Source organism: Muscardinus avellanarius, assembly GCF_963383645.1.
Source record: "Muscardinus avellanarius genome assembly, chromosome: 9".
NCBI classification, from domain to species: Eukaryota; Metazoa; Chordata; class Mammalia; order Rodentia; family Gliridae; genus Muscardinus; species Muscardinus avellanarius.
This window is the reverse complement of record NC_137795.1, coordinates 106,274,201-106,301,027: the sequence shown is the minus strand read 5'-3', so window position 1 is coordinate 106,301,027 and position 26,827 is coordinate 106,274,201. Positions and strand designations below refer to the sequence as shown.

The 26,827-nt window shown below is 37.1% G+C and overlaps 1 protein-coding gene across 1 annotated transcript in view; it reads right to left on the bottom strand.

Annotated features, from left to right (window-relative positions):
- CNTNAP2 (contactin associated protein 2) overlaps positions 1–26,827 on the bottom strand; it is a gene marked incomplete at both ends in the record, with an annotated part of 1,557,236 nt that overhangs the window by 984,856 nt on the left and 545,553 nt on the right. The gene's annotated exons all lie outside the window — the stretch shown is intronic.

The following is a 26,827-nucleotide window of genomic DNA, read 5'->3' as shown; positions in this document are numbered from 1 at the left end:
CTTGTAGAGATTATTGATCCCTTTGGTTTCACCTTCTTTTCCTTCCTCTATTCCAATTATTCTTAGGTTAGCTTTCTTAAAATGGGCCTATATTTCTTCAATGTCAAATTCCTACTGTCCGTTTTTTTTTTAATTATGAACTATGTGTTCGTTTTTGGAGTGATCATCTTCTAGGAGAGAGATTCTATTCTCCATGTGGTCTAATCGATTGTTTATACTTTGAATTGAGGCCTTTATTCAATGATTGCATCCTTTGTTTCTTTTAAAATTTTTGTAAATTCTTTTTGAAAGTCCTGTATAATTTCTACAGTCATATTTCTGATTTGATCTTCTGGAGATCTCTGAATTTCTATGTTATCAGGTTCTGATGCCGTGGGCATTCATTGCTCCATTGTTATTCCTCTTTCCCATGATTTCAGAAGTTTGTGCCTTCTCTGGATTCTTCCTTGGGTCACTACAACTTCACTTAGGGTGCTCTGGATCTCAAGTCTGTGGTAATCTCAGTCGCCACTACTCCTTTACTGGGTTGTATCGCAAAGTCTCAGACCCAGGGAGTTAATCGAGTCTGCATGAGACCATGGAGGTACAAGGCTGGGTGTTTTCCCATGGGGAGCTGCGACTAGGGTGTGGTATCTCTGCCACCACTACTCCTTCACTGGGTTGGACTGCAAAATCTCAGACCCAGGGAGATTATCAAAGCTGCACAAGTCCCTGGGGGTGCAGTACTGGGATTTCTCCTTTAGGGGCCACAATTTCACTTATGGTTATTGAGTGTACTGATCTGGAGCTGTCGCAGGTGTGATGAACTTGCCACATCCTCTGGCAATATGGTGCTGCTTCCATGCCCTCAGCAGGCATGAGGCTTGCATATTTCCTTTCTGGTTTTGAGCTCAGTTCTGAGTCCCTGGAGGGCGTGATGATCTTGGCCACTGGGAGATTTAGATGTTCTTTACCCTGAAAAAACTGCTGAATTACACCCAAATGATCTGCAGCTGCTCACTTCAGCTCGTTGTTTACCTTTCTTCTCTGGAGCCTGATGGATTGTTGAGTGCACTGACCTGGAGCTGTTGCAGGCGCAGTGAACTCACCGCTGCTGCTGGCAACATGGCACTGCTTCTGTGCCCTCGTCCATGAGGTGGCGTGTTTCTCTTCTGGTTTTGAGCTCTGTTCTGAGTCCCTTTCTTCTCTGGGCCTGGTGCTGTGAGGCAAGATGGCATCAGCTCCACTGCTGCAACATGGGTTGGTTTCTTTTCTGGTCTCTGGTTGTTCTTCTTTTTCTCTGTCCCTTGTATTTAGTTCTTATTTCTCTGCTGATGGTGTTTTCTGGCTATGAAAAGCACTGATTTTGTGGCAATAGAGATCGATTGTTAGTGGGACTCGTAAATGCTGCTTTTCTCAGTCGCCATCTTCCCGGAAGTCTCAGATTCTGCGTTGCTCATTTTCAAGCTGTGAGAACTATACTCCAAACTCCCTGCAGTCCCTGCTCTGCCTCCAGGAGGCTCGGTTTCTCTTCTCTTTCCCACCCCTTTCTTTTTAATTTAGTTGAACTCCAAAATGGTAAGATCCCACCATAAGAAAAGTGTAACATTAGAAGACTGTTTTAATCTCTTATCATAGTTTGTGCAAATAAGGCTAAAATGTACACATGTTTGAGTAAGGGAATAATAATATAAAATTTGAATTACAGTGTGAAGGTTTGTTTACAGTTTCTAAGCTAAATGCAATCTTTTGGAATATTTGAAATTCGTCTCCATGAACGAGTTGTATTGTCAGTGTGGCTTTCCATTATTTAGACTAAACTCCTACCACCTGCTAGAAACACTCATAAAACAAATGGATTTGCAGGCTCTGTTTGCATACATTCTGATGAACGTATCAGTCCCAAGTCTTCTTTTTGGAAGTGTTAGTAAAATATTGGTAGTTTATAGTTTTTTGTTTTTTTTAAAGTTTCATTCTATCTCTAATGTATATCTTCTCTCCTATGGAAAAATGTGCCAAAGAAAATGTAATTCATTGAAAAACCAAATAAAATAAAATAAAATAAATAAAACAAAAAGCAGGACTTGGGTGCAATAAACTAGAATGCTCTCTACCCTGGCTCTATACTTTATATACAGACTAGTAAATTCAAAGTTTTTGTCCCTTGTGTCATGTATTTATCACCTCTGCCTAGAAATAGCTCAAGGGAATGATCCATTTGTCAAATCCAGAAGTCTCCTTTATAAAAAAAATAATTACTCTCAACTAATATTTCAATGCTTTAATAATTAAATATTAATATAAGATATACATGTTCATTTTCTTGCACTTAACTTGTCAAAATGATATATCAGTAGGGTAAATTTCTCCTACATTTGTCATAAGGAATTCAAGAAGATAACTTCAAGAAGTTCAGAGTTGTGGGTTATTTGTGTACCTCCCTAAAATTTGCAGTGAAATAATATTTCTTAAAAGAAATTAATACTTTTAATGAATTTTCTTGGTTAAAAATTTCTAGTATGACAGAAGCTTTTATGATGACATGAATCAGAGGAAACATATTAGTAACTTTGACCCAGGGCTATTTTGATTGCTGTGAACATATCACAGTGAGTGCTAGCATCTTCAAAGATAAAACCAGTTAGAAATCTTCCATTTTTTTCAGGGATGTCTCTCTGAATAGAGAGAGTCTATTGACAGGAGTAATCTCTATTAAATTCGATACAAATATGAGTTGTCCTCTGAAAGCTAACTTAAAAATGAGAAATAAGAAATGCGAACTATTGTGCTTTGAAGGGACAGAACATGCCCCATGCATGACAGGAGGGTCAGTCAGCTTTCAACAATATGATTGTCTATATTAGTCTCTACATGAAAAAATGTGAACCAATGGGGATTTGCCAAGGAACTGAGTAGAGCTCCCATTGGCTGGGCCAATACCATGTGATGTATGATGGAGGCGAAGGTGTCTTAGCTAATTCTCCCTTGTGCTCTCCCCCACTAGCACTGTGGAAAGGACCACAACAAGGGCTGATTTGATGCCACAACAAAAGAGAAGTAGATTTATAAATTTGGTAAGAGCTTTTTCCATTAGCTTTGAGACAGGACAGTCTCTTTAGTCTTAGTTATACCTTTCAAAACAAGCTTAGAGATGCAGAATAAATGTCATAAAATGTGCAGATGGTATCAAGCTTTGAGTGCTACTGAGTTACTTATTAAATTCACAAAAGACTGACCTGGTTCTTTTTACTTCTGATAGAAAAAAGAAAAAAAATCCTGGAATTCTGTTCAGCAATGAACAACTCAGTGACCTAAACAGAAGAAAAGTCTGACAAAGACCAAAAGAGAGAATGATGAACTATTTCCAAATTAAAAGGTCAAAAAGAAGGTTGAAGAAGGGTCTGAAGTTGTTTCTCAGGGCAACATAGTGCCATGAGGCATCTTACAGTTTTGGTTACGTCTAACCAGGGAATTTGTTTTTACTCGAAGAGGCTGATAAAGTTCACTTTGTCAGCCTTCCCAAACAGATTTTATTTTTAAGAGATAATATCACTTCAGCCAAGTTTAGAGGAGTGTTTGTTTTTTTTAATCCATGAGTTAAAATGAGAACTGCTTCTGTGAAGCACACAGATAGCCTGAGCGGAATGCTTTCCCTGGTAGGCAGGGACCACAGTTCAAGTTTTCAGCCAGCTGTCAACTCTGTGGACTATGTCCTCGGGATGCTTATGACCTGTGCTTGCTCTCTTGCTTTCTGTCTTGGTGTCTGTCTGTCTGTCTGTCTGTCTCTCTCTTTCTCAGACCTCTTGGCGTGACATATTTACTGTCCCCTACAGACTATTGTGAAATCAGAATTTAGAGACAGTCTTTACAGAACCTTGTTCATTTTTGAGCAGCTACATCACTATGTCTTCAATATATGTTTAAGTGCATACATATGAAATCATACATAGCCATATCTTATTAAAATATGTAACAAAATACATATACTCTCATGTATGTACACAGAATTTACATACATGAGTGAGAAAGCCTGCAAAATCTATCAAGGGAGAAAAGAAAACTTAAAACTTAGTCTTAAGTTTCTTTTATATTTTTATGATGCTAGGATCAAACCTAGAACCTCATGCATGCTAAGAACACACTTGGCTGAGCTACACCCCATTTCTAGACTATATTTCTAATATCACCAAATAAGCCACACTCATGATTAGGAATGAAATGATTAATATGATCAAAATTAATTTTAACCATGCTATGATCAAGCACTGTCCATTAGATATATAATGTTAATGCAACATTTAATAATTGTATGTTATTTGTTCACCAAGAGAATGTCCATTTAACTAAAATCTGAAAATATCTATGAAAGTATAAGCATTCTCTAATTTACCAGGCATACTCTTTAAGCACACAGTTTTTGCTCTGTGAATCTTGTAAAATTCTATAAACTGCAGCTCTTACAAAAGACAAAACACTACAAAAGACTAAATTCAGTCAAGAGAAAAAGCATATGAAACTGAAAAAATAAGTTGTCAGGCAAAAATGTCAATTTTAAAGAACTTTAAAGCATGTAAAATGGAAGATCTACTTGTGAACAATCAATGCAAAACCTAAAAGGTAATGTAAATGTCGGAATACTTTTTTATTATTCACAAGGTTACATACTATATATATATATATATATATATATATATATATATGAAAAGTCAATAGTAGTACATAAAATAACCAACTTAGAAAGGTAACTTGTGGTTTCTTGGAACAGTAAATGGAGCCTGTACTAAGAATATTATCCTTATAAATTTATAGTACTTAAGTTCCATTACAAAGAAATGTGTAACAGTATATCACCCAATTAATTGCAAACCCACATAATACAGCTAGCTCTGAATTTTAAAAAATTCTGTAATATCCCAATTTCAACAAATGCAGGCATGGATATGGAGAAGTGGGAACTCTAAAACATTGTTGGTGGGACTGCAAATTAGTGCAACTACTTTGGAAAACATTATGTAGGATCCTGAGAAAAATGGGAATGAACATACCATTTGATCTAGCAATACCACTTCTGGGTATCTACCCAAAAGAAAGGAAACAAAACTACCAAAGTAATACACGCATATCTATATTCATAGCTGCACAATTCACCATTGCCAAACTATGAAACCAGCCAAGATGTCCATCAACAGATGAATGGATTACAAAACTGTGGGATATGTACATGATGGAATTTTACTCAGCCATGAGGAAAAACACAATTACATCATTTGCAGAGAAATGGATGGAACTGGAGGACATTATGCTAAGTGAGATTAGTCAGTCACAAAAAAATAAGAAATTGGATGCTTTACCTAATATGTGAAAGCTAGGGAGAAATGGGTAACAGGAGGAACTCTAGATGAAGAAGGAGATTCTATATAGGAGCAAATATAGCAACCTGAGGGGATGGGAGGGGGAAGAGGGAAATTCTCTAAAGCACAGGATGTACTTAAATATCAATTACTAAGCCAAGCATGGGAAGAAGGGATGGGGAGGGAATAGGGTAGAATTGGGAAGGGCTGATTGAATGATGTACGCATGCATGTCTCTACCATCTTTTATTCCAATAAGATGTATGACTACAATGCAACAAAAATATGAATATTTAAATTAATATCCACATTAATAGGAGGGTATTTCTTTTGTGTGTGTGGTAATGAAGATTGAACCCAAAAACATTTTATCTCCAAGTTATATCCCCAGCCCTATTTTTTATTCTTTATTTTGAAACAGGATCTAACTAAGTTGTGGAGTGTCTCAATAAGGAGCTGAGGTTGGCTTTGAACTTGTGATCCTCCTGTCTCAGCCTTCCAAGTACTGGGATTATAAGCATACTCCACAACATCTGGCTTAATAAAAGAGTATTTCAATTGAATTAAATTCCCTCTGATATAAATTCACATTTATAAAGTTAAAAGCATTTAAAAATATTACTCATTTATTAATAATGATTTGTGAGGCATATATTATAGGTATTCATTTTGATACTGGTACAATACAAGGTCAAAAACAAACACAGAAATAATAAATGGCATTTTATAAGGAAGGTCTCAAGCAGAGATTTAGTTAAAACTTTAATTGATAACATTAAATAATCTAGTTATTATATGTTAAGACTTAGCTATAAACCAATTTTTAAATAAAACTTTCTAAATACATCTTCTTAAAAATTATTAAGGGAGAGATGGACATGGTGGCTTATACTTTTAATCCCAGTACTTGGGAGGATCAGACAGAAAGATTTCAGGTTAAGGATAGCCTCAGCAACTTAGTGATGTCCTCTGCAACTTAGTGCAACCCTGTTTCAAAAATTAAAAAATAAATAAAATAGGGCTGGGAGTGTAACTCAGAGGAAGAATGTCCCTGGTTCCAAACCTCAGTACCATAATAAATAAATAAATATCTAGATATCTATATATCTCTATGTAAATACATAAACATAGGGATATATAGATATACAGATATATATCTACCAAAATCAGATTTAAAATAAAGGTAAATTTTTACCTCATCTAATTAAACAGTAAAAATAGCAAATATTGCTTCCAGTTATCTGAAATAGACTAGTGACTAAGGATCATTATCTGTCAACTTGTTGGGTGTCTATTAGGCATATTGTCTTTGATAGCTGTCAATGAAAACAAAAATATCCACTGTTGTGCTGACCAACCTATTCTCCAAAATAAAATAAAACAGCACCCTAAAGCATGCACATATCCTGATTTTGTCATTTAAAAGTGTGTGTGTGTGTGTGTGTGTGTGTGTGTGTGTGTGTATGCGTATGCGTGTACAACAGTATGGTTGATCCCAAGTTACTAACAATTTAACAACTGGCACAGAAGGTTTCCTGGAAATGTAACCATGTTTTCTTGAGGAAATATAAGCCAGCTCCAACATACTACCATGACAGACAAGAGGGTAAAGACCTTCTAGGACAGGCAAAGAATGTTAGACCTTGAGGACATTTGGACTGTTCTTATATGATGCCTAAGAATTTACCAAAATAAAGATGTATCAACAAAGCTTTCCCACACCAGAGTGACAACTGTGGTCCCTATGAAATATGGCACAATATGTTGTGTTTTGGCAGGGGGAAGTAGCAGAATATTTGGGGACCAAAGGAAATGAGTACAAGAGCCAGAACAGTAAAGAGTCCAGATCAGAAGGGATTCACATCCCTGTGCCAAAATAGGACACGTCAGCTTTCTTATGGACAGAATACTCTTTTCATACAGAAGGCATTTAACAGATGGGCTGTTTATCCAGGAGATATGAAGACAAACTTGTAAAGCAGAAGGACTCAAGTTCATGAAGGCATATGGGACATAACTCAATATCCCCAGAAGAAAGCTGAGGAGGACCTAAACAATGAGTGGGACTCTGGAGGCCACATGTGCTGTGCTATAGAATCTGTGGAACACAGCATTCTCATTCACCCACATAGTAAGGGCCACTTGAATACCACAAATATCGAGTTTGAGTAGTTTGGGCAGATTATTTACTACCTGGCTCTTCATATTTAAAAAATCTGCTGTTCTCTGACTTAAAGTTAGAAAAGTAGAAATAATGTTGAGAAATAATTTGCTATATAATTTTGCATCTGATGGCTAATGTATATAATGGAAGGGAAGCCTTATCAATGGACTTTAGCTTCCTATACGGTGACCAGGGTTGGGGTGATATCAGCAACTTGCACTGAAAACAAACATAAAACAATCTGCTGGGGGGAAGCCAGATCATGAGCTTCGATTTGAATATGTCCAATTTGAAGGGTCTGTGAGATGCTTAGAAGATATTCAGTCATACACTCGAAGTAGAGTCAAGAAAGGGAGAAAGGGAATAATCTTAACCAATGGACCAATGGTAGTATTGAAAGCCTTCCATGTTTTTTGTCTTGTGTAGACTACAGTCCAAAGTTTCCTAAAGCAGTCCAGGGATTGTGTGAGAGGTGTCTGTGACAAACCACCCCTCCATTGTACTACTTCTCTGCCTTACACAAGCTTTTTATTTTAATGTATTGATTTACATTCCAATAACTGAATCTTTAATGTGAGCCCCCTGTCAGAAGGAACTGTGTGACCTATTCATTTTAGTATCTATACATAGTAGGCATTTATGAATGTTTTTTAATTAAATTGGTTGACTTGAGAGAGACGGCAGCTTGGTTTGGGTTGGGGTTTCAGCAATAATCACAAAGCCATACATGAGAAAAAGGGAGGGTGGGGAGGGAATGGGGTGGGAATTGGGGAAGAACTAAAGAATGATGTGTGCATGTATGCCTCTGCCATGTTGTACCCCATAAAGATGTAGGGCTACAATGCCCCAATTAAAAAAAAAAAAGAAAAAGAAACACATAATACTTTTGTAGCTGAAGAGACCCCACAAAGATAAGATATTCACCTTAGAAAAACCATTCAGTGAATATGCACATTCCCTTATTTAGTGACAACTCTCAAACTAGAGGGGATAAGTGATTTTTCCTATGGTGCACAGCTCACCAGGTTTGCTCATGAAATTATGCCGGTGCTTCTTCCAGCTCTGGCTGGGCTATGTATGGAGGAGGAGGGCAGGGGAGGAAAAGTAAAGGTATTCAGTCACCTCTACTACAAAATCTACAGAATGGGGCTTCAGTTATTGTAGGGTCTTAAGTATTAGAAATCCCTGCATTTAAAATAAGTACAAAGGTTCTACTTAAGATTGGCTTCTCTTGCCATTAAAAGACAGAAAAATTACCCAAAGTAAACAACTACTGGATATGATTGCTACTGAAATACAAAAATGGTCTCTATCTGTTGTCAGGTGACAGAACAGGGGCTTTGCAGAATGTCAGGGGCTTCCTTGCCTGGGTTTAGAGATAGTTCGTGCATACAACATAATCCTGACGTAAGGACTCAAAGAGAATCCGTGAGGAATTCTGGTAGAATATTTTGTACCAGTGTGGCCTGCCTCTGTGTGTATACATGTGTTTGAGAGAAAAACACAAAGTCTTATAGCCACACAGAGACTCTCCTTCTTATTGACATATGTAGTAGAGTAAGAACACAATTTTGTCTGGAAAGACCTGGTCATCAATGTGATCCCCTTGTGTACAACAGAGTATAAAGAAGATGCCTGACACCTGCGCACTGTGAGTTAGCTAAATATGAAACCCTCTCCCTCCAGGCTTCTCCTTGAATGAAATAATAATGGCAATTTAAAAATATTCACTGTTTAAGACAGGGCTTGCAAAGTGCTCTGTTACCCCAAACCAAAGGCATTATAACTGCCATGATCATTTTGACATCAAATGGCTTCAGTTCATTCATATTATGAATGGCTAAAATGAAGGCAGGTAGGGTTTTCCATTCATTAAATGAATCTTGCCTTTTCTATTGTGTGGGTGAGTCACATGATCCCACAGGACAACTTCTGTGTTCTGCTTGTTGAAAAAGGATGATGTCCTTTAATTATGTACTAGATCATGCTGGGACTAGCCTTGCAGCCTTTGTTATAGCTCCCTTTTGCAGAATCAATTAGAGCTTCTATTTCTAGGCACTCCAGATCCCATGGCCATCTGGTCACAGGACTTTTTCTATATCTTTACCCTGCTGTGACACCATGGAATGCCCACAGGCAAAAGAAACAAAAGCAGCCAAACATTTATTTCTATTCAACTAGTTTTTGTTTTTCGGCCACTATAGAGGTACAGTTCAGAACTAGAAATTTCTTACAATCATATGTGTCAATATTTCCCTCCAAATATGCCTTTTCATCAGTGAGATTAAATATGTTTAACTTTTAAACAAGTTGCAAGGAGAAAGTTGGTCTTGTTGAAGAGTAAAAAAAATGTTGGAGAGTTTGCTATGTAGTTAATATATCATAAATTTTAACAAGTGATCTTGTTTGATCCTACAATAGTAAATAAACTTGCTCCTAAAATTCTGTGACCTAAAGATATATACATAATTATTTATCAAATACTTAAATAATATACTATTCTCTCTAGAAAACATGGAACCACACAAAAACTAGCAACATATAAATTTATAGCACAAATCCCTCAGTAATTTTTTTTCTTTTTTTTTGTGGTACTGGGGATGAAATCCAGGGGCCTTATACCTCCGTGCTACACTCCCAGACCTATTTTTATATTTTATTTGGAAACAGGGTCTCGCTAAGTTGCTTAGAACCTCACTAAGTAGCTGAGGCTGGCTTCGAACCTGCGCGATCCTCCTGTCTCAGCCTCCCAAGCGCGGGGATTACAAGCGTGAGCCACCACGCCTGGCCCCACAGTAAATTTCTGAGAATTAGTAACACTGTCTATAGTAGAAATACCTTAGAAATTACAAGTAAATGCATGTGTAGAAATATTTTTAAACTCACTATCAAATAACACTTAATGAAACATCACTGATATTAAAAGGGGCTAAGCATAACTAAACAATAAAGGAAGTCCTACATATCAAATCTTGTGAGGTATAGTTAAAGAATATCTTTAAGTACACGCTATAGCTTTAAATACTAATGTTAAATCAAGAAATAGCGGTTAGCCATTCATCTTATGAAGTAACTAAAGTTAAATGTAATCAAGGTATATAAAAAAATTAAGAAAACAGGTAAGGAGAATTAGTGAGTCTAAGAGCTTGTTCTTCAGAAAGATAAATAAGGTCTATACATATCTACTGAGACATCTGAAGAAAATAACAGAGAAGCCTTAAGTGGGGACATTTTAGATTCATCAAATTAAAAAGTTAAAGACTTGCCATAATTACCTACAAAACTCACCAGTGTACAAGTATTTCTCACACCCACATTTTCTATCGTCAGTTTTCATCACTGTGACAAAAAGCCTGAGAAAAACAATTTAGGTGAGGAAAGAGTTATTTTGACTCGTGGTTTCAGAGATTTCAGTGCTTGGTCTTTGGGTGCCATCTTTTAGGGGTTGAGATGAGGCAGAACATCATGGCAAAAAGAGGTAGAGGAAAGCTGCTCAGCTCATGGAAAGCAGAGAGAGAGAGAGAGAGAGAGAGAGAGAGAGAGAGAGAGAGCGAGAGCGCAAGTGATGAAGGGCCCAGGGACAAGACAGAGTCTCCAAGGACATGCCCCCATGACCTACTTCCTACAACTAGGCCCCATCTCCTATAGCTTCCACTACCTCCCAATAATGCCAACAAATTCTGAGGCAATCAGCAGATCAATCCACTAATGAGGTTAGGTTCTCCTGTTCCAATCACCTTCCTGAAGGCCTCACCTCTGGACATCCCTGCACTGGGAACCAAGCCTTCAACACATGAGCCTTAGGGGACATGCTGGTTCAACATATAACAGGTGAGTAAATACAAACTTCTTTTTAATAAAAAAAATTAAATAATGAGAACACTATAAATAACTTATGACAAGACTTTGGAAACTTAGTGAAAAGGACAAGACTATGGATTGTGATACTAGTTCTGCAGTTCCTCACTAGTCTCATAACTATTATATTTGCCTCACAAATAATAATTATAATTCCAGGTACATAGGAGAATCTAATAAAAATTCTTGATGAAGGAAAGGGCCTTTACAGTAGTTCTAAAAGAATTCACAGGGAAAGACTGTTTGAAGATACTGACAAGTGTAGAATAAAAAATGGTCAACTACTGAAGGAAAGAGAATGAGAGTCGGCAAGAACACACTGAAAAATAATTCAGAATATTGAGAGGCTCAGCTATGGATTAAAAGCAAAAATCAAGAGAAGATATAGAGAAAACTTTGAAAATTTTCACTCCCTTTAGAGATGTTAGAAGGAATAGCTGGCAAATTGGTAGACGCGTTGATAAATATAAACAAATATTGAATTACAAAATATCAAAAACAATTCTATAGAACTTAAAGTGCAAAATTAATATATATTGCATAGGATAAAACTAGAGAGTACTTAAAGGCCTTAAAACATTTAAGAGGTGAGTAAAATAGTGATGAATTTCACTCTTGGACAAATAAACATAAACACTTTAATTTCTCAGTTAAATATTAAAATGACAAATTTTCAAATTGGGAATAGAGGAAATAAAATATCTATTAATTAAACATTTATCTCACAAAGGTAGTGAATGACAGGAGCTAGGAACAAGAACATACTTTCTATTTTGATTCATATGATTTTTAGAAGCAAGAGAGACTAAGAAATAGTTTCCTTTGGAAGGCATAACTAAACTATGAAATAGAATATAAAAATGGGGAAGATGTCCTAAATTCATAATTCTTATACCTGGGGACAAGATTCAGTAGGAGAAGAGCAAGTAAAATACCTCTAAATATCCTGGTTATTCAGTATCTCTTTATTAAAAAATATATGTGTACATTATATATATATTTAATACACTTTCCTCTCTCTGAAATATATATTCTTCACATACTTCCCATTATATGTGTCCAAATAAAACATTTAAAAAATGTTCAATGATTTTTAACATGATGAGATGTTTTTTCAGTGCTGAGAATTGAACCCAGGGCCTCACAATGCTAGGTTAGCCTTCTACCATTGAGCCATGTCATCCAATAGAGACAAAAGAACTTAAAGAAAATGAAATATTTCCATAAAGCTTTGTCTCCACTTTAACACTAAAGAATCACCATTCACAAATGAACATCACCTTGAGTCTTATGATTTATAATACGAAGGTAGCACAGAATGATGCAGGACATCAGTCACAACTTTCCACTACATAGGAGACGACTCTCAATCCCTCATAATACCAGAAAAAGGTGCAATATAAAATGTCATATCACTTTGACAGCTTGTACTTAATTATACATGTATATATTTATATATGAATGTATATGTAACTACATATAAATTGCACACATATATTCATTTTCCATCTCTTCAATGTATGCATGGAAACCAGTAAACTAGTAAGAGACATATTACCTAATGCCATTTATTTTCAATTAATATTACCCATGTAATTTTGGCCGTAAATCACATTATTCTCTCCAACATACAGACTAGCTCCCGTGAACAAATAAAAGAAGATAAAGTAAGATCTCAGCCTGATTATTTGAGTGGCGAGTCTATCTATGAAACCTAGGAAAAGAAAAAAACTACAAAAATTCCATCTGTCATGCCTTTGTTTCCTACCAGCAAGTCTCCTACTCAGTGGTCATCTACAAGGGGTCAGTGATTTGAACCATGTAGGGATTAAGCCAGCATATATCAGCTGATGACAGGAATGAGCAAAGTCTGTATAACAGAAAGAGCTAAAAGATTTATGTATTTTCAATGTTAGAAAAAGCCCATCCAAGGTGAAATCAACTTTTTGCAAATACATATGCTCTAGCCAATTTTCAGAAGCCTGGCCTTAGAAAATCAAGCCTAAACACATGAACAATTATTGGCACATTTACTTTCTTCTGTAATATTTTCAATATTCATAAATAGTATGAAAGAAAATTCAGATTCTAATAGAAAGTAAAAAAGGATAAAGGATAAGCGATTGGCTTGGAAATAATTCTAAGCTGATTTACTATACAAATTGATAAAGATTCTTGATTTTGAGGTACAAAGGAAAGATGTATTTAAGAAAAATATGACACAAGAAAAATCAGACCCTAGCAAGATGAAGCCAGAAACAATACGCAAATAATCATTATTCTCTATAATTTTGTGTGCTATAGAAAATAATGGCTATATTCTCTTTACAACAAGGTGTCTCAGTTCAAGCTGCTACATAATGAAATATCAAAGACTGGTGGAATACGTGGCAAACATTTGATTCTCACTGTACAGAATTTAGAAAGTCCAAGATCTAGGCACTCGCAGAACCAGGTTCAGCCTTACAGATAATAGCTTCTCACTTTTTGTCCATGCAGAGATAAGGCATTCTAATCTCATCCCCTTCTTATAAGAACACTAATCCCATCATGAGGCCCCACTCTCATGACCACATCCAAATTTAACTATTTTCCTAAAGTCCCATCTCCTAATACCCTCCTGCTAAGCTGTAGGGTTTCAACACAGGAATTTTTTTGAAAGACACACAAAGGCTGTTCATAAAAATAGGCATATGACCATAATAGTTGCTGGTGACACCAGGAAAACAGAACATTCAGTGCAGCCTTGTGTGACACAGGTGCTTCTAAATCATGGCTGTGAATTTTTCAGTACTCCTCCTTTGGACAGTTACGGTCTATGTCTCTTCTTACAGAATCTGAGAAAGCTGACAAATTTTAGGACAGGTAGGGCTTGGTAGAAATGACATCATGTGACTTCCAGGCTAGGACATAAAAGATAACATAGCTGACTCTTCTATTGAGCACATGCTCCTGAGTCCAGCACCATTAGGTAAACCATCTGACCATCCTGAGATGGTCTGGGTGGACAGGTCACCTGTGGGGGCTCTGGCCCATTGTCCCAGAAGGATGTGCCTTCCACCTCAGCCCAGGTGCCAAACACCGGTGTAAGAACTGTCAGAAATATTTCAGCTCCAGCTCTGAGACTTGGTTTCCTATTTGAGGCATATGGGTCACGCAGCTGAACCTCAGTCTTCATGGAACATAGACAAGTCATTCCTACTATCCTCTAGATTCCCAACTCAGAATCTATGACCAGAAAAACAGGTGGCAAACTAACTCAATGTTTGGTTGTTTATATATCTAGAACAAGTAACTTTGCCAAAAAGGAAATTAATCTTAGAACAATTTATTATTAATAAATTAGTACACATAAACCATACTGTCTAATGCAATATGATTTTAGATAAATTATAAGGGTATAGACTGCATTCTTAGAACTTCCTGAGTTAGCAAGAAGACATACAGACCAAATGATGAAACATTTTAATGAAAACAGCCAAGTACATGCACAAAACTGGATAGATTAGCCTCATGTTAAATTCCTAGTGTTCATATGGTCTACAAAACTCATTCTTTTCAAAAATCATGGCATAATTAAGAGAAAAATAGGTGAAAAGATATTAGGATCTAAATGGACCTTGTACCTGAATGTAGAACACTGTCCTATTTGCTTTACAATTTGATTTTTACTGTGACCCTGTAGTCCTTAGACTAGATATTTTGTTTAGTTGTTTGTTTTAGTTAATCTGACTTTGGTAAGAAGATGGAAAGACCCGGAGAACATTATGTTAAGCAAAATTTGCCAAGCAGAGAAAGAGAAGAGAAATATGCTTTTCTCTAACATTCTCAAGCTAGAGAATATTAGGGTTACCAGAGAGACTCCAGATAATAGAGGGGAAACCTCAGCGAAGCCAGAAAAGAATGGTAGGGGAGGAAGAAGGCTGAGGTTCATTAATGGAAACGCTACATGTGACTATGTGTATACATGTGAATATGATATTGTTGACGTGGACACTCAGTATCTGGAAGTGAGGGGCGACAAATGCCTGAAATTCCAAAGGCTCAGGAGATAAGAAGGCCAGAGCTTCACAAAGCCATCCTGAGTTTCCTAATCAACAAACCCACGGAGCAAGTCTGGCATTCCTGAAAGGAGACCCTTCAAAGGACTTGCAAATGTCCTATGCAAATTCTCCTTGGAGTCGCCCTAACCACAAACGGACTTGGACTTGCAAGCGGTCAGGCATCGGCTAGTCAGATGGCAAAAGTGGGGGGCTTCCCGCTCTGGACCCCCTCCCCTTTTGGGGAGCTGTTCTCTGTCTGGCAGGTCCAGGTCGTGTTGGCACTGAGAGAAGGCAGAGTGCATCTGAAGGCACGTGGCTCGGGCGACTCTCGAGTAGTGACCTGAAGGCCTCTGCTGGACATCATGGCTGACCAGGCCCCTAGGGGTGACCTGCACCTCTTTTCTGGCAGATCGCGTGGACTCTGGGAGAAAGTAGTTTGCAACTGATGGGCACTTGGCTCGGGCGACACTCGGGTAGTGACCCTGAAGGCAGCTACTGGACCCCGGAGTTCTGACCGCCCCTATGGGGTGTTCGGCCACTTTTCTCTATTCCCTTCTGGCAGATCGCGTGGACTCTGGAAGAAAGCAGCCTGCACCTGAAGGCAATTCGGCTTAGGCTACTCTCAAGTATTGTCCTGAAGGCAGCTGCTGGACCCCGAGTCCCAGCCCCTTTGGGGGTGTTCAGCCACCCTTGCCCCATTCCCTGCTGCTTCCAATAAACCTTTTACTCCCCTTCCTGAGGTCTGCGGGTGTCATTCTTCGCTCTCCGTAGACAAGAACTCGCCGGGGTTTTCTTGCAAGAAACCCCCGTTTCAGAAGGAAGGCAATGGGGAATCAGTGGATGGGGGTACCGAGTACTGTGTGAACATGCACCATGGTCAGCATGACCCACATTATGATGTGAGACTCTAGTGCACCAGTTAAGAATAAATGAAGGTAACATCTAGGCAAAGTCTTCAAGAAGTGAGGACAGGTGACCAGGTGAACAAGCAGACAAGCATTCCAAGCAGACAAAAGAGTGAATGCCAAGGTCCTGGGCCAGCACTCTTCTTTAATGCTGGGAGAAGTATGTGGCTAAGAGAGAGACATGAGGGCATGCGGCAGGAGGTGGTCAGAGAGATTCTGAGGAACTGTTCTGTAGGGCTTTAAAAAATTCTTTAAGGACATGACTTCTCCAGTAATAAAATGGGAGGCCACGAAAGGTGGTGAGAAGTCCTGGAGTCACCTGGCTAGGATTTGAGAAGGATGGTCCTCATCACTACAAGCTGCGGTGAGTTCAAGTTCGGAAGCGGTGAGGACAGGTCTCAGGAATGGGTAGCAGAGGCTGAGTATTTTTTTTTTTGTTGTTGTTGTTGTTTTTAACAGAGCCAACAGAATTTGCTAGTGGAATGAAGTTGAGGAGAGATAGGGAGTCAAAGATAACTCCAAGTTGAATGGGGTGAAGCATACTTATAATCTCGATATTTGGAAGGCTGAGATAGGAGGATTTCAGATTCACAACCACCCTCAGAAACTTAGTGAGATTCTGTTTCAAAAGAAAATATCAAACTGGAAGTGTCGCTCAGAGGTAGAATGCCCCTGGGTTCAATCCTCAGCACCATCCACACATACAAGAGATAACCCTCAGGCCACAGTGTGACTGAGTAGAAGTTGCTGTTTACAATACTGGGAGGCACTGAAGTGGAAGCAGATTTGTAAAGAATGACCAAGAGCTCTTTTCTTTTGAGTGATTCTGAGATGCTTAGTAGACATTAATGTGAGATGCAGAATAGCAAGTTGACACTGAGCTTGGTCAGGAATAGCCAAAGCCCAGGATTCTGGGGATGAGACAAGTGATATAAATGGAACCAGAATAGTGGGGGGCGAGACCCATGAGCAAGATGTGCTTAGTGGCTTAAAATCTCCTTAGAACCATGGTGCCCAAAGGAAATATGTCTGCAGACCAGTTCTGACTTCTGAGTCCAGTGTTATCTATTAAACAATGAACACATGATAACATAGAAGACCATAATATATACCAGTGCACAGGGGTTTCTTGAATGAGTTTGCAAAAGTGAGTGTCTATGGTAATTTGAAAATAGACTGGGCATGTTTCAAGGAATGGCAATATGATTAAATGACTCCAGGGCTTATATGAATATTGAAAGAGGATATTTGACATGAAGAAAATTTCCTTTTTATTTTATATTTTTGGTTGAGGAAAATTCCTTGTGTTTATTAAAGGTAAAGTCTTGCATCAACTGATACCTATATTTCTTATCCAGCCTTTACTTTAGTTAAAAGATACATTCATCACAAGCAAAAACTACATATCTCCCAACATTAGAAAAACTGTTAAAATGAACTGTAACCTACGATTCAGCTTAGTTTATTCAGCAAAGGTTTAATAAGAACATTATCTATAGAAGGACCCTAGAGGTAATATAATCATCATATTATATTTCGATTAAAATGTATTTCTGTTTGATGGATAAGGGTTTATTTGTGGATCAAAGGAAAATAGTGACCACATTCAAACAAGTTTTCTTAAAAACAGTTTATTTTTCAAGGGTGTTTAAAGGGTTTACAAATATGTATTTCTGTGATACTAAGCCCAGTTCTCTAGAAAATCAACACAAAAGCACACACTTGAAAATCAAGACTTTACTTTGAGGATAGGGCCATCTTTAAACTTAGATTCAGCCCTAATCCCTTTGTTTTCTAATTTTAAAGTAGGATGACTCTTTGGTAAAGTTTTAGTTGCTAATTCATTACATAAATCACACTGGAGTCATTCCATAAAAATAATCATTAGCGTGCTAAGTGTTATTTTTGTTATTGTGTATAAAGTTTGGAATCAATGTGGACACAAGTGAAGCCTTAAATCTACTTTATGTTTTTCATTCTCAATAACATTTACACAGCAGGCAACTGGTTAAGTAGCTCTCAGGGGTCTTTAAAATAAAAGTAGGAGCTTTATTAACTCATTTCCCACTGTTCTGAAAAAAAAATTTTCACAAAAACAAAAAAACCCACACCGTATCTTAAAAATCCAGCAAGTACTTAACAGTATGAAGCTCTAAGAGGAGGAAATTATAACGAAAAAGTGTTGACTCTCTGCACAGTACCATGAGGGAAATGACTAGAAGACTGCTGAGCCAGACCACAAAAAAGGTGTGTACTCAGGACACTAAATAAGGATGCACACAGAGCTCTGTTGATTCACTTAGTCAACAGGTGCTAATTAAGAGCCAGAAGATCAAACAACATTGTCTTGAATCACTAAACTGGAAGGAGAACAGGAAAAAAATGATTAAAACATTACTCACATTAGTCCTAACTGTTGCTGCACATAGGATCAAAAGACCCTATCAGGACATAACGGGCAACGCACAGACTCCTGGGAGCAGATGTAAGGCCTGGGTGGGGTGGAGGATACTTTCCACAGTCATGCTCTAAAATGATAAGGAGGGATTCTAGGCTAGGGAAAAGAGTTCTGGCTGTAAAGCTGGGGTCAGCTCTTCATGGGACACAGAAGCCAAAAAGAAAGGGGGGTTTGTTAAGTTTGATGGTATCATGGTTTGGATATGCAATGTCAGCTCACGAGTTCATGTACTAAAGTTCAGGTTTGATGTACTTAAATCACGAGGGTTGTAATTTCATAGATCAACTGTAATGGATTCACCCCAGGCATATGGGGTGTGGCCTGAGGAAGTGGGTCGCTGGGGTGTGGCCTTGGGAATTGTGTTTGTGTTTCGGAACCCTTTCATTTTCTCTTTTGCTTCCAGGATGTGAGGGCAGAGCCCTTGAGCGCCTCCTTTCTCTGCCTCTCACTGGTATGCCATGAGCTCTGCTGTGAGCAAATACATCTTCCTTCCTCTAAGTTGTGCGGCGAGATGTTTTGAGTCACAGCAGTGAAGATGTTCACTGAAATACATGATTATGGGTGGGGTCTGTGCAGTCAGACCACAAGTTCACTTCTTGGACCTCCAAAGGGTATCTGGGTGGGAAGACTCAGAAAGAACAGTCATGGGACGTGCCTCAGAGAAGTGTCGTGAAGATTCGCTGAATTAACTCACAGAAATAGCAGAAGAGAGCATTAGCTACTGCAGCCATTGAAGATCACAGAGTCTGATGAGACTATTATAATCAGAAGCTTGGAGGTCAGGAGCTGAGTGAAAGTCAAGGATGTAATGTGAGGTCCCAGTAGGAGGATGACTCTCCAAATGTCACTGCTAACTGGTGGCCATTTGGTCTCAGCTTGGTTCCAAACTGCAGTGAAACTGCTCTAGACACGGTTCCCTGACTTTGAATGAGGAAGAAGCAATAAAGCCACCTTCCATTTTATTATACAACCAACCCAATTAAAATTCTATTTCTGTTCATAAAAAACGACTTGATTATTGATGTATACATTCTACAAGGCAAAGAATTTCTTCATGAATCAATTATTTCTTGTACTATGAATATAGTCTTTATAGACTATAATAACTTTTGTTTTTTTCTTAAAGCTTCAACCGTGGTGGGTAAGAGAAGATTTTTCTTAAAACTAGACTAAATGTGAAATACAAAATACTACATATATATTTTTATATCATGAACTCATTGTTCTAGAGAATGATTCAAATGATCAAATAACTCAGTCTATTAGGAGAGTTTCAATAAATAACAGATTTGTGGATTGATATTTTTTATGTATATTAACAAGCTGTGAGGAATAATCTGCTATCTTTAAAACTATTACTTAGTTTGCTAATGGCTAATAATCATATTACTATTTCTCTACTGCCTAATTTGGGATGTTTCTTTTTTACATGAGAAAAAATTACACTTTTACCCTTGAAACAGAATAATTTACTGACAGGCAATAAACCAGGCAGAATAAATTAATTATGAGAATTCTACCATGGCCTAGGGTCTCCATGTCCTTAAAAGATAGAAACAGCACTGAATCGATGAAGCTATTTGAATGTGTCAATACTACAAAGTATTGCACCAATTAGTTATTTACTCCTGCATGCATTCATGAAGTCCCACAAACAACTTCTTAACAGCCACAGAACATGTCCCAAATTTTCTTTAAGCAAAGACCTTTGACTTGAATAGATAAAATGAAAACAACATTCATTTAATATGCCATTTAAATAACTGTGGTTTGGTTTAGAGGCAAAAAAAAACTATCTTAACAAGGGCAGTTAATTAAAAATATGACTCCGATGAAATGTACATTATTAATCCTGAGGGAAGCAAGATCCTCCGCCATATCTCCAGCATGTCTAAGTACACTTGACACAGAGCACAGCATTATAAATTATTTCTACTATGTTACGTTATTATCGCGGCAGACACGGCAAATGCACACTTGTGGAATTGCCTTTGCATAAAACTAACATCGTCAGCAGGCCCCATAACCTACACATATTGCAAATGTCTTGATTTTCTTGAGCCGTATCAACCATTGATGTTTCTGAAGGCTGAAGCATCTGGGGATAAAATACTAAAAGCAACCGAAAGCTGCAGGTGGCCAGAGGACATTTGCTGGTATAATTTATTCACCCTTGTTTATCAGACAAATGATTCAAAGTAAAATAATTTTTTCATCTACCACTGAAAAATTGGCACATTTGAATGTACTGAACACAATGTAATGTCCTTAAAGGAGATTAATTCGTGGCCATTGAAAGAAGACTCTGACCTTAAATTACATGTCACCTACCCACTGGCCTATTTGGCCTTAATTTATAGAACTCCTTGTCTTGGGGAATCAGATTTACACAGTCCTTATCTGCTTTCTGGCTACCGCTGAAGATTTAGCTTTGAAGCTTTTGTTTTAATAATTCTCTGTGATAGAACACTCTGAGGTGATTGCCTGAAGGCCTAGTGTATCAGGGCAAATTACTGATTGACTGATTGGTTTATAAAGGAGAAAGTAGAAGCAGGGGTTTAGAAATGGCTGAATTAAGATAAGCTGTTTGGCAATTTATATATTATTCATTAGAATTTTAGGCTAGTATATAATATATATTACATAGTATATGTTATACTATACTATATACTATATAGTACTAATAACATATATTACTAATGCATATTACTAATATAGTACATACTATATATAGTGCATGAAATATTATAAATGATATATGTAGTCCATATTGTCAATAAAATATGTTGTTACATATACAATATATAAATATATTATTTAATACTTCTCCAGAGAGATGTCCTATTATGAAAAGAACCTTGCTATATAGAATAATATAAACATAACATGGTTCTCAAAAATAATTTATCATTATCTGAACTTTGTTATGGCTATGATATTACTCAAATTATTATTTTTTTCTTTTCCTTCTTATTTCCCTTCTGTTTTATTTCCCATAAACTGTGCATGGATTTGGGATTATTCTAGGAATTATATGTAAAAAAATTGACAAGACACTTTATGGTTTAAAGAAGATATAATATCTGTGCTCATCATATTTAGGAAGTAATATAAATAAGATTTATACATTTAGATTTTTTTATTTTATACTTAGTTGTATATAAAACTAATTGATTTCTCAAATAATAAGTCAATTATGGTATCCCATGCCCAGTGCATTTATTAAAAAATATTGAAGAAAATAAACATTTTGAAATTGAAAGACAGCAACTTCCACTTCATCAAATAGATAGAAAAATACTGAAAAGAAGAAAGGGATCAGAAAGTTTTGGTCCAGAGCTGAAGTTAATAGATGGCCCCAACTCAAATGAGAAATTATTAGAATGCACTTGTTAAACTCAGTGCTTTACTTGACTAAAAAATTTCATTCCCTTTTATGAGAAAAAAAATCAATTTATATTAGCAAAAATAAAAAGCCGAAAGCAAATTATCATACTTGTTATTTATCGAGGGTTTTCTAAAGTAAAAAGAACTTATCGATATTGTTGAAACCTTAGTTTAGAAAATCAAATATATTTTGTAGGTACTATAAAATGCTATAGCCCAGGCACATTGACTAAGACCAATATTTTCTGTTTTTAATTCAAAGTTGTAAGTCTAGTTTGAAAGGCAGCATTATGTTTGATGTATGTGATATATTGTTTTTTGAATGGATATTTTATGCCAGTCACTTTGGTTTCACAAAAATCAGAAGAAAAGACTAAATCAATCTCTCTCTCTCTCTCTCTCTCTCTCTCTCTCTCTCTCTCTCTCTCTCTCTCTCTCCCCCCTAGCTTTCGCATATTAGGGAAAACATCCAGTTTCATATTTTTTTGTAACTGATTAATGTTACTTAGCATAATGTCCTCCAGTTCCATTCAATTCCCTGTAAATGATGTAACGGTGTTTCTTTATGGCTGAGTAAAATTCCATTGTGTACATATCCCACAGTTTTGTAATCCATTCATCTGTTGATGGACGTCTTAGCTGGTTCCAGAGTTTGGCAATGGTGAATTGTGCAGCTATGAACATAGATATGCATGCATTAGTTTGGTAGTTTGGTTTCCTTTCTTTTGGGTAGATACCTAGAAGTGATATTGCTGGATTAAATGGTAAGTTCGTTTTAATTCTTCTGAGTATCCTCCATACAGTTTTCCAAAGTGGTTGCACTAATTTGCAATCACCAGCAATGTTTTAGAGTTCCCACTTCTCCACATCCTTACCAGCATTTGTTGTTGTTTGTGTTTTGAACGGTTGCCATTCTAGTTGGAGTTAGGTGTTTCCTTTATTAATCATCCTACCCTTCCAGCACCACCCTCACTTACAACCCCTTTATCTCTGCACTGGGGTTTCTTCTTTATCCGAAGTCTCCCTTGTGTCCCTGTTACTTTCTACCTTCCACATAAGAGAGAAAACATATGACCGTTCACTTTCTGTGATGGGCTAATTTCACCCTAATGTTCTCCAGATCCATCCATTTTCCTGCAAGTAACATAATTTTGTTCTTTATGGCTGAGGAGCATTGCACTGTGTTGAGATCTGTCTAACTCTGGTGACTTCGCTCTGTAATTATATTCTTTCCAGTAGACTGTGGGATCCTTCATGGAAGAAACTGTACTTTTGTCATTTTTTTTCTTAAGCCTCAGTGCCTACTATGTATTTTTGTTCCTAAAAGTATAACGCATGAATGAATGATTTCTATTAGGATAACAGTGAGTAAAACATAGTAAGACGGCAACCAATAATGTTATGTTTAAGAAGAAATGAGACGATGCTACTTCAGTGGATTCTTAGAGCAAGTGGGAAATAAGGCTTGAAAGATAAAATTGGAACAGAACAGAGAAAAATTTCAGTCTAGGAGTTTTAAAATGTATTGCATAAACTGTGGTAGTCCCTGAGGTTTTAGAGGTTTAATGTGATGAGATAAATTTTATGTCTTAATATTCCTTTATTCCTTCCTCTCCACATTCACACATCTTATTTTTATATAGATCCTTTCTCTTATGCAGCCACCATATATTAACATATGAACATGAAACATGCCAGAAGGAAGAGGATTGGCAATGGGGAGGAATGAGTCGTGATGCTTAGAAACATTCAGTTATGGGCCACAGGCAAAAGAAAAAAAAAAAATCAGGCAGAATGCCATTTATAATGTCATATTTAGTCTTCCTCTGTAGGTATATGATGGTTTGTAAGGCTATTACAGAAACCTTTTTTAAGGTTCTTGAAAGTAATGTAGAGAAAATGAACCCATTAATTTTTCATGGCCTATTAATTAGTTAAACCTGTGCCTAGGCATGTAGAAATGGGCAGAGCTTTGGAAAAGATTCAGCGTGCTCACTGATTCCTCCTCTCTGTAGGTCTTCTGCTAGCCCCTCTCTAGAATAACTGTTTAATGTATCTCCCATTTCCCTGAAATCCAAATATGAAAATTCAATAATAAATTTAAATATAATTCCAAAATATGATGGGTGATCTGATTATAGTACATCTATAGTAACTTTGTTGCAGGAAGAGATGAAAAAAGGTAGGCAATGTTTATTGTCTTTAATGAGATAGAAGGAACTCTCAGGGAGCAGTTTTTTTGAACACTTTCTTAAATAGGCACCTTATCTTCAGCTAACATATGTGAGCCAAGCATTTTCACCTAGCAAGTAAAGTCTTTCAGTTGGGTGAAAACTGCTACCTTTCGCATACTATTTAATTGAATGTATAACATTAACTTCACAAGTTCTGAAAAAAAAAACTCTAAAGAAAAATATCTACAAACCAGGAAACATACATTTCCTCCAAAGAAACAAAATATTGATGTGAAGACATTCATTTTCTAATTACTTTTGTCTGACTGAACAATTCCATTTTTGTTAACTACAAAGGGAATTTATATAAGCTTTTACCTAAAATTAGAGTTTTACAATTATCTTATTAAAACATATTCAAGCAGACTATTTTTTCTGCAGTTATGTGAGTAGCAGTAAAAGTAAAAATGACAAAAGTTGTGTGGATTTATTATACCCCTCCTTCAGAATATACCAGTTTTCATTGTTATCTGCAGGCTTTATAATTCAATGTAAATATGATTGCTCTTATGTTTATATGCCACCAGGAAATTTCAGGATGGGTGAAAAATACTGGCCCACAGCACATAGTCAAATGTTATATTTACATCAAGGCATGTATATAGAAATAAACACATCAAATTGGAAAAAGATATATAACATTCTTGAAAATTAAAAATAACAAGAGTCTCTAGCAAACTAGACAAGATAGCTACATTACCAAAATAATAAAACTAAGCCAGGTGCGGTGGTGCACACGTGTAATCCCCACGGTTGGGAGGCGGAGGCAGGAGGACCCCACAGGTTAAAAATCAGCCTCACTGGCTTAAGAGACCCTGTTTCCAAATAAAATATAAAATAGGTCTGGGAGTGTAGCCCGGAGGTAGAAGGGTTTCCAGGAACCCCAGTACCACTAATTATATATATATATATATATATATATATATATATATATATATATACATAATCATATATAAAGAGAAGAGACATTGGCCTTGGTATATAGGTCATCAGGTGACCTATATATGACAGTCATCATTGTCAACTACTCACTATCAGATCAACGGGAGAGTATAATGTTATGTAATATATTTATGATTTATATGTATGTTTCATTTAAAACATCTCCTAATTTTTTCAAAGTGTTAATAGTAACAATAGTAATAATATAATGAATTATGCAATTTCTTAACATTTTTTGTGTGTATGTGAAGGAAGGTGGCACTGGGGATTGACCCTGGAGGCATTCTACGTCTGAGCTATACCTCTGGCACCTTTTTGTATTTGCTCTGAAGCAGGGTCTCATTATGTTGCTGGGTCTTGCTAAGTTGGTGAGGCTGGTCTTGAACCCGTGAGTCTCTTTTCTTAGTCTCTCAAGTACTAAGATTATGGGCATATACCACCATGCCTGGCTTCTTAACACTCTAAAGAAATAAGTACAAGAAGCTAATTTCATAGAGCTTAGTAAACGTGAGCTCCATGGAGCAATCACGTATCTAATGCTGAAGTACCTTTTTGTTTTCTTATGGTACTAAGTACTGAGCTCAGAGACATTCTACCACTGAGCTACATTCCCAGCCCTGTTTTATTTATTTATTTATTTATTTATTTATTTATTTATTTATTTATTTATTTATTTTGTGTGTGTGGTACTGGGATTTAACCTAGGGGCATTCTACCTCTGAGATACATCCTCCGACCTATTTTTTATTCTTTATTTTAAAACAGGATCTCACTCAATTGCAGAGGGCCTAAGTAGCTGAGGCCATCCATGAACCACGGTCCTCCTGTCTCAGTCTCCCAAATGCTGGGATTGCAAGTGTGCGCCACCACACCCATCTCTACTGAGGTACCTATAAGAGGGTCATCATGGGGCTTTGTCTAAAGGCCTTTTAGGAGCACAGTTGACAAACATATTTTAGATCATTCAGTTTGCTAAGTATGCCTGTGCTTCACAAAATTCTGAAAGGCAGTAATAACAATGGCATAGAAGTTAAGATCTCTCTTTTGACTTCCCAACTTTTCTCTAATGTTACTCCTCCCTCATCAGCTAGCTTGATTTATCTCCCAGCTTGCAGTCTGCTCAAGAAAAAGACTACCAAATAGATCTTTAAATGTTATTGGTCACTACACATGGAATTTTTGTGTGTGTGTGTGGGTCTGGGGACGGAACCTAGAGGCATTTTACTTCCGAGCTACACCCCAGCCCAATATTTTATTTTTTATTTTGAAACAGGGTCTCACTGAGTTGCAAAGGACCACACTAAGTAGCTGAGGCTGTCCGCGAACCGTGATCCTCTGGTCTCAGCCTCCCAAATGCTGGGATTACAAGCGTGCGCCACCACGCCCGGCTCACATGCATTTTTAAGAGCACTGCAAATCTATGCTAAAATGATGGAGCCAAGTGTGGCAGCATGCTTTTAATCCCAGTACTTGAGAGGATGAAGTAGGATCAGATTCGCAGGCAGC